General features: G+C 41.4%; 1 long non-coding RNA gene across 1 annotated transcript; it reads right to left on the bottom strand.

The window, feature by feature from the left end:
• Positions 1-4,036: 4,036 nt before the first annotated feature.
• LOC135658844 (uncharacterized) lies at positions 4,037-4,955 on the bottom strand. The gene is made up of 2 exons (XR_010505623.1): positions 4,449-4,955; positions 4,037-4,416 (listed from the first exon to the last, which is right to left on the bottom strand). It is a non-coding gene; the product is annotated as an uncharacterized LOC135658844 (long non-coding RNA).
• Between the last annotated feature and the right edge of the window lie 4,350 nt (positions 4,956-9,305).

Genomic DNA, 9,305 nt, shown 5'->3' with positions numbered 1-9,305 from the left:
AACCTAACAAAAAACACTCTTCCCATTCAAGCACTCCGTCATAAGAATAGAGCCCTGATTCCTAACTTCTAACGAGTGTGTTCTCGCTTCTTTTAGCATAAAGTCCCAGTTCTTCTCACCGGTCAAATAGAATCTTGCTTGTGTGTGATTAAGTGATCTTTCAGCGGCAGAATTCTCCATCTATTATCTAAAACCGATCCAGTGCGCGTAGTCCGAAACCGATCCAGTGCGCGTAGTCCGACGACAGAAGTCAAGGGGAGGGGAGAGCCAAGTGAGAGCGGGGCGACTGAGACATAAGCAATCTCTCTTCCTTTCTATGTGCATCTGGAGGAGGTCATTTTCAATCAATAAGCTAAACCCATTTCATTTATTCTTAGATGGTATCTCTTCTTATCTAGGAAAGAATGATTGCTCGCAGATGAAGCCATTTATCTCACGCATTCCCTCGCCCCTGAAAGCTGTATACCACAAGAACGAAAAGTATCTCGCTCACTCATAATGATGAATGCTGGCTGGGAAAGAGAACGTTGTCAATTCAAGGGCCGATGCATGTATAAAGTCAATGGAGAGTTGAGACCTATGTAAGGCCATGAACAAGCAACAGAAACGAAGTTAGCGCAAACAAGCAAACAAGCATATCGCACATAGGCTAGCCGTTAAGGAGAGAAAAGCAATCCAAAGCCCCAGCTAGCCCCCCACAACTAGAGCTACAGCAGACGTTCAAAACTCTACTTAGTTTTCTCTGTGGCAAATATATAGCCTTGGAAAAGTGGGCTTATGGCTAATATTGTTAAAAGACTTACATGATCTCATCTCCTATTAGCTTCAAAGACTTACTTACATGATCTCATCTCCTATTAGCTCTAAAACAAATCCAGAATATGACATCATAATAGCCTGACTCCCCAAAGTACCGAAAAAGGGCCATCGGGCACATGTACTAAGAGAAAGCCGAGCCAAAATTGCATCAAATCATCACCGTCTTGTATAGTGATAGGAATTATTTGGTGGAAGGCAGGTAGTGAAGGCAATAGTCCCGATCTTTTCTTTACCCCTATTAGATTAAAGACGCTTCTAAGACCATCATATTAGGAGAGCTTGTCGAGTTGGTCAATTCATCCTCCCTGCGTAATAAAGGAAGGGCTCTTAGTATTGTGAAGGCGATCTTTACCTTTCTTTAGACTCACCACTGAATCGGGCGTGCGTGCGGGGAGCATAACTCTGGAAAGGAGAAAGGGTCAATCAATCGGGTTAGGAATTTTCTATCTTCGTAATAACGAAAGCCAATATCAAATACAGTAGGAAGCTTGCTGGAGTTATTCCTGCTTTCCCGTATCTCCGAGGACTAGTTCCAGGGGCGTTAGCGAAGAGTTTCTCTCTTTCTTCTTTTTCTTTCCCATTCATTGCAAGGAGATTGAAATGTTTTACACACCCACGGGATAGCCTTAGCTTTCTTATAGTACGCTCGGTTCCTGGTTCCAGTTTCCACCAGAAGCATGATTACCTTTAGTGCGATAGTCTGTTAGCCCGTTGGTTTCAAGCCCTAACCACCTTACTATTCTTTTTCTAGTTTCAAGCCTATTAACAAAGCCGACGCTACTACACTTTTACCTGTTATGCTAGCAGGATAGCGCAGTGCTTTAGTCCGTCCAGCCTTCCAGTGCTTTATAGAGTCAATAAAGGGCGAGGCTCAAGAGAATCCTTTATAAAGCAATGACTTCTGAATCCATACCCCATTTATAGTATTCCAGTGATATAAGGATTTGACCTTACCCGATTTCTAGTATTCCAGTGATATACTGATTTGCTTCCGTCTTTATGCTCTGATATCCTTAACTAAGGAAGGATTCAAACCAATCCCCCATTGAATAGAGATACATTTACGACTTATTACATTGAATAGAGATACATGTACTACTTATTAGTAAGTAAGCCTCGACAGCCCCTTGTATGCGTATGTCAACCTCCGCCCCTATCAAGTTTTCAGTGGAAAGGCAATTTGCTGTAGAAGGCATTCATTGACATCCATATGCCATTGATTGTAGAAGTGGAGTAGCAAAGTAAGCGGAGCGGGAAAGAATCAATGTCTTAAGCAAGAGCCAGAGTTCAAGCAGGGGAAACAAACGGGAAAAGAATCAATGTCTTAAGCAAGAGCCAGAGTTCAAGCAGGGGAAACAGGGAAAAGTGTCGGGGTGCGTTAGATCACAAGTAGAAGGTATTTCAACTAATAAAGCTAGGGCCATAATTCTTTACGCGGAACAAGCAACGTTCCAAACTTTTAATGGGAGGTTCGCCCGTGAGCTTTGGATTGGAGCTTCCTGCGCTGCTAATCAATTCGTTCTACAGGCATTGCTCTTACCATATTCCATATTATATGATTTTACCATATTCCATATTGTATGATGAAACGCTAGTGTTGTCTATTTGCCATTACGCGTTAGCGAGAATCTAATGTCATGTTGCGTGTTAGTTCAGGGAGGGGTTCAGATGTTCTAAATTCCAAGTCTACTGTGAGTATGTTTGCTGTGGTTAGTTACTTTTGTGATACACTGTGCACACCCTATGTGGTTAGTTACTTTTGTGATACACTGTGCACACCCTATATGATATTATGGATTTTCACCCTTGCGCTAATGTGAGTTTAGGTTTCTTCCGTAGCTTTCAGAATTCCATATATCTCGCCTCGCATATTCTATAATAGATGAATAAGGATAATAAATGAATAAGGTCTATAATAGATGAATAAGGATAATAAATGAATAAGGTCTATAATAGATGAATAAGGATAATAAATTAATAAGGCACTGCACTTGGAGCTGGTCTACAATAAAACACTGCACTTAGAGCTGGTCCACTACTACGGGCAGGGCTCGCTAACAAGCTAGGGCGCTGAAGGGAATAGACACAAGCAATGTTAACTATATTCATAAGAAATAGTATTGTATAGAACTAGTTATTATTGAGGAAGAGGTGAAGCAGTGTTGGCACTTGTCAGGTCATCCGCATAATAGCCTGACCGAAAGTAATCCGTGTTTGCGACGAGAGAAAGATAATCCGCTTCAGCCGAAGATGATCTAGCTCGAAGAGAATACCCACTACACGCTTAAGCAGTGCTAGGAAAGTATTAGAGAGAGATAGGTTTAGGCAATTCCATCAATATAGGCAAAATCTATAAGATGCACCTACCTATTTAAGGAAGCTGTAAGGTCAAGTTCCATAATGATTTGTTGGCTCGGCACTAATGGAAGTTCCAAAGTGTCCATTTCTTTCTGTTCGCCCAGTGCTGCTTGTTTAATCCTGCTATGAATCCAGTTTCATCCTATTAAGAAGGCTGTGCCTGTAAAGTCGACTCGATCATCAGCTGTGCAATTAAAGTATCTCGGAAAGCACTCGAAAGACAGCGATCGCCGGATATAGACCTAATAGCATTGCTTTTGTTTCCTTAACCTTATAGCCGCCTTGTCTTGCCCTGTTACTAGTTCTTGTAAACTATCTGATTCTTTCACGTAATCACCCCGGCAACACGCTCCTCCTAGCATCAGTGATAAAACAAATAGGCTATAAAGAATACAGTAATAAATACAGAATACAGTTAATAGAGGCTATAAAGAAGAGAAAGTAATGAAACTCAGAGGTAAATAAACACTGAATAAAGCTCAAATCCTCTTTTTGTTAAAAACTAAAGAAAGCCTGCTCCCTGTTGCGCGTTTGTTAGGAGTTACGTGAACTGAACCCCCAGATTGATTCCACGCTTACCTCTTACTTCAAGTTATGAATGAAATGGAATCCCCTCTTGAGCACGCACATGGTATAGAATATAAGGTATGTAAAGACATAACAACTTGTTTACCTTTGACTCTAAATCTTTGAATTGAATGGAACCGCTTAGTCCTGACTGCTTCCTTCTAAGACTCAATACTTTCCACTTTCCACTTACCTTTAGATACGAGCAATATAGTAGCTGATCGGACCACTTTCTACTTACCTTTAGATACGAGCAATATAGTAGCTGATCGGATTAGATTCAATTAAAGGCTTTACGCGGAGTATGGCCTTGAGCTACCTTTCATTAATGAATCTCTCTCTCGCACATTAGATATTTTATAGAGTAACAACACCCTCGCACATTATATATTATAGAGTAACAACAACTCACTCCACTCTGAAACGGTGGTCCAAGCCAAACTTATATATGAGCGTCCATGGTTTAGGATCACAACTCTTTAGCACCACTCACTATATCCGAGTTCTTATTTATAGGTGAATGCTTAGTGGCTTTCATAATGGAATTGAACTGACTTCTAATAGACCCACGTAACTCACGTAAGCGCAAGTAAAAGAATGAGACCCACGCCACTCACTACAGCGCAAGTAAAAGAATGCATTGAATCCATCTATTGGTGCTTAGCGCCCGACCTCTATACTTGAGAAGTTCTGCATTTCATTACCTCTATACTTGATAAGTTCTGCATTTCATTGATTTAACAGTGAAGGCACCTTCGGTAGAGCAAGTAAGGTTATCTTACCCCCTGACTCCTGTAAGCCCTGCATTTCTAGTGTCGTACGTGGGCAGAACCTCGCATTAGCACTGAGTCTTGTAAATGACATAAGAAGTACACACTCAATTCTGAATACATTACTCGGATCTTAAAGTAAAGCAAAGGCGTAGTAAGTGAGCGAGTTGGACCTTGTGCTAACGTGAATTCTTAAGATTTAGATCTACCCGTTGCTTGTTCAGAATACAATCTTGCAGGAAAAAAGGCTTTCAGCACCTTGTTTTCGCCTGGAGTAGTAGGTTATGTTTTAGTTTCTTTGCCAGTTCAATAAATTTATTAAGCCTCTTCTTATCTATCGTAGACAACAAACACTTTATACCTCAACTGCTGATCTTATCTTAGAGACTTGACAAGCACAGCTCATTCTTTAGTATAGTTGACTTTCTCATTAATGGTAAAGGCAGCTTCTGATTGGGATCTTGCTTCCGCTTCATAAGTAAGGGCTCATAAGGCTTTCCTTCATCTTTATAATCGTTTCACCTATGCCTCTGTTCAACTCTGCTAATGTAAAGAAAAACAAACCTATACTATATGCCTCAATCAATGAGTTATCGAAGCTAGCAATGCCCTCTTAGATTCACTTGTTTTATCATAGGTGCACCCAAACCGCTAACGCTTATTCTCTCTTCCACTATCCACTATATCCGCTCTAGGGGCGCTAAGGCGAGCTAAACTATGAAACTTGCATTGAGAACACATATCTTCCAATATCAATAAAAAGTAGGAAACGACGTTATGAACCGCAACACTAATACCCAAAGAAACTCTAGTAGTCCAGTTAGAGGGATAGTCAGAACCCCGAGTTGAATATGATTGTAATCTAGGTTCTGTTGCTAGTTTGCTTAAAGTTCTCATTTATGTGCTAGTTTGCTTAAAGTTCTCATTGATGCAGTTTCCTTTACGTTAAGCGTAGGTAAGATGGCATTCAAGCAGGGTTCAGGGCAGCAAGCTATAAGTAAACCATAGATGGAGAGGAAGCGGATTCCTATTGATCACAAGTAAGTCAACCACAATAACTAGTATGTAAACAAGCTTACCCCACCAGGTCAGTTAACTACCCGAACCGAACCTACCTCTAAGAAGTGTTCACCCCGAACCGAGACAAGAACGGAAATAGTATCTACGGAAGTCGACCTAGACCTCGCAACAAGGTCTTCAACAAGTGCTTTCTGAGACCTAGATGCTTACTACTTACTTCGGGCTTACTACTGACTAGCAGAGAATCTGTAGTGGGAATCAGTGGGCTTCAAGCTACTACCTAGCTCACCTCTTTCCTACTTGCCAACTACTGGCTCGGCCGACTTAAGATAAGGGCCACCGCAAAAGGGAAGGGATAACCATTGATTGAACTCTTGATGACAACTATTAACATAACAGAATTCCACAAGTAGTTTCATCCCCTTCATTAGTAGTTTAATCCCCAGCAGGACCGGTTACTCAAAACTCAAAGAAAGGCAGACGAAATTAGGACTAAGTTGGAGAGTTCTAATGTATTTATGTAGAGTTATGTGTTTTGGAGCCGAATTCAGTTCATTGTTGCCAGATAGGAGCCTTAGAGAAGAATAGCCTGCTCGAGGAAAGTACACTCTAGAAGCAGTTGCCCTTAAGTAATTGGCAAAGTTCAACTATACTCGTATCGGTCAGAAAGTGAAGTCAAGTTCAGCTGTCGGGTCAGAAAGGCGAGTTGACTCTAGTATAACACTAAGAATGAATAGAGGGAGTAGAAGAATGAAGCTGGTCATAAGACATAACTTGCTAGCGGATTTAAGTAAATAAGTAGACTAAACTATAACTGCTGAGTTGCGGTAAATAGTATCACACCTGTGTTCGCCAAGGGAAGAAATAGGTAGTCATCGGAGAGAGAAGAAAGAGACAGCACTCCCCGCTTCCAATTACACTTGCACAGATAGAATTCATTGATATTGATTTCCTTCCCTACCACTCCAGCCTTTAAGAAGAGAGTTGAAGCCACTGGAGCAACCTATTACCAATATTCTGCATCTATAGGATTTTGACTACTCGGTTAAGCCATTAACTACTCGGCATCGCAGCTGACGCTGCCCTTTCCTCCAAAGCTCACTGCGGACTGCCGAAATAGAGGGGAAAGACCTATCTTGCTTTATAACCATGGTACCTAGGTAAGTCTGTGAGTTTCTAGTTACATTCTGTGTTTACTCGGTATCAGGGAAGGCGTGTTTGCATACTCGTTAGGTCTATTAGGGGTTGTTTTGTTTACTGACTTTGTGGGGTAGGGCTGCTCTTCTCTGCTAATAGCAAATCTAGCTTCTGCTTACTTTATCACTGCTCTAACTGCTGACCTTGCTTTAAGGCTTCTACTTACTTGTCCTCTACTAGATGTGCTAGATCTTACCCCATTCTAGTACTTACTTCTACTTAGCAAGTCCTGTTTTCGGTGATTCCGACGGTGTTAAGTGACTTCCATTCTTTAGTGCACTACCGGTAAGTCTGGAACAGGTGATTAACTTCCCGCCTCAAAGCATGGAATTAGTTCTTCCCCGGCCTGACCTCTCCTTCTGCCCTTTTCTATAAAGTACACAGCTTCTATTGTCTCCGTTACTACTGACTCTCTAAAGTACACAGCTTCTATTGTCTCCGTTACTACTGACTCAACTAATACTTATTTCTTTAAGACCGATCCAGTACAGGAGCAGGACTATCATATATCTCTTATCTTGACAACCACCTACTGTTCCTTTCCAGCAGATGATCTTAGCACTGATCCTGGTCTTGCAACACTCGATTTATAGATATTGGCTTAAACACAAGATTTAGACCCATAGGAGTGAGACATAGCTTCAATTCCACTTAAAGAAAGACTTAACGAGCAGGGAAAGGTCTTCCACTCGAAAAACTGGGTAGGGGATCGAGCTACCAAATACAGAATTGAGCCAGTAAAGAGAAAATCTAACTAGTTACTCTAAGAATAGGGCCTCTGGGCTAGCAATACCGGAACTAGAAACCAAGCCTTATTGCTGCCCCTCACCTCTAAGTCGATCCTACCTACTTATAAAACTAGGGCACTCTGGAATCCAAATCGGAAGTAACGCCCACATCGCCTTTACTTGGTCCTGACATCCTAGCTTCTTTGTTGAAAACTTCCCCTCCGAGCTTATAGTCTTGCTTGACTTGCTTTGATTCTCGTAGCTAGCTCTCCACCAATGCCTATGTTAGAGTTAAGGTAAGGGCCCTCCTTTACTGACCTCGGATCTGACTTTCCCTTCTTTTATTCTTCAATGCCTTATTAATTACCATATATTTATGATGAATTCTTGGGTCATTACTCCTTTTTGACTTCAATTAATGTGCTAAACCATGCTCTTGACTTCAACTCTCACTGTCCCACCCGGGTTGTTATTCTTTAACACCGAGAAAAAACATCTGAATTACTTCCACTGACATTAGTATTACTTTAATCAAACTAGAAGCTGACCTTCCTGCCTATTAGTATGATCTTCCTTACTTTGATTCTGAAAAAGAACCTAACCGAGCTATACCTATAATTGTGATTTCTCATTGAAAGCCTATACTACCCTACCTTGAACTATAGCACCAAACCCTTGAGCTTTTACCCTGTATTCGGATTCTTCCAATAAATACTTGCATTCCGTAGTGAAACTATATGGCTTACTATCAATACCTTTATTCTTTAGCTGTTGACCTAGAAGCTGCCCTTCCCGGAACTCTGTATGTCCGTTCGAGACCAGTAGACTCCATTCTGTAGTTCATTCCCATGCTATACTGAATGAAATCTTATAGTGAGTAGTTCTATCCTTATTGTTTGTAACTCAAGTCTTGTTATCAGAGAGAACTTATGGTGTCCCCAGGGTATCGGAATGGAAGGCAGGAGAGGAAGGGACAGATACAAGAATGCAAGTCAGGAGTTTTAGGGTCGTAAGTCACACTTGAGGGTTGGTATGCGAGACATAGAACTCGGTTTGTGGTTGGGTAGTGAGTTCTGGAATACATAGTGAGTTCTGGAATACATAGTGAGTTCTGGAATACGTAGTTAGGGCACAGTAGCTTAATGGTGGATTTGCACCCCAGACTCATGAGTAAAGGGCCTATGCCTGGGTATCCTGGCTTTGAAGACAGGGGAGTTTTAGTAAGAAAGGAACATAGGGAGTAAGCCTTATAAGCACTAGCGCAAGCCTTAGTTGAGAGTTTCAAGCCCTAGAAGCACTAGTTAACGTCTGTATTAATAGCTCCGGATTCCTTAACTAACAAGTAACACTTTCTGTTTCAGAGCGAAAGTCAAGTCAATAAGGGTTCGATCAAAGGAGTTGGCTCGGGCTGTTGATGCCGGTCTAGTGCCTTTGTGGCTGAGCCCAATTCTCATAGGATTAGTTTAGGTAAAGTAAGTAAAGCAAGGCTGGAGCTGGAGGTAGGTAGTGGCAGACCGGAAGGGAGGGAATATCGATTTGGATCTATTAGTTGTTGACTTAATGTCAATATGGGATCAATAGTAGTTGGGATCTAATAGTACTAATAGTACTTACTTGAATTCATGGTTTTGAGTTCGATTCGTTATTGTAAGATAAAGTAATATAATGAATGGGGTGTCGAGTTCAATTAACTAATAAGTAAGGTTTGGCGGCTATACGTTACTTGGCTGCTCTTATACTGGTTAATTGCATTCCCTTTACTACACCTAGATCTGAAACAACACCTCTCTCGTTCTAACTACTGGGCTGGGCGGGCTACCATTCTTTCATTAATGATCCGGATCTT

The sequence above is a fragment of the Musa acuminata genome, unplaced genomic scaffold (genome assembly GCF_036884655.1).
Source record: "Musa acuminata AAA Group cultivar baxijiao unplaced genomic scaffold, Cavendish_Baxijiao_AAA HiC_scaffold_417, whole genome shotgun sequence".
Classification (NCBI taxonomy): Eukaryota; Viridiplantae; Streptophyta; class Magnoliopsida; order Zingiberales; family Musaceae; genus Musa; species Musa acuminata.
The sequence above is the reverse complement of the archived record's forward strand: the minus strand, read 5'-3'. Positions and strand labels throughout refer to the sequence as shown.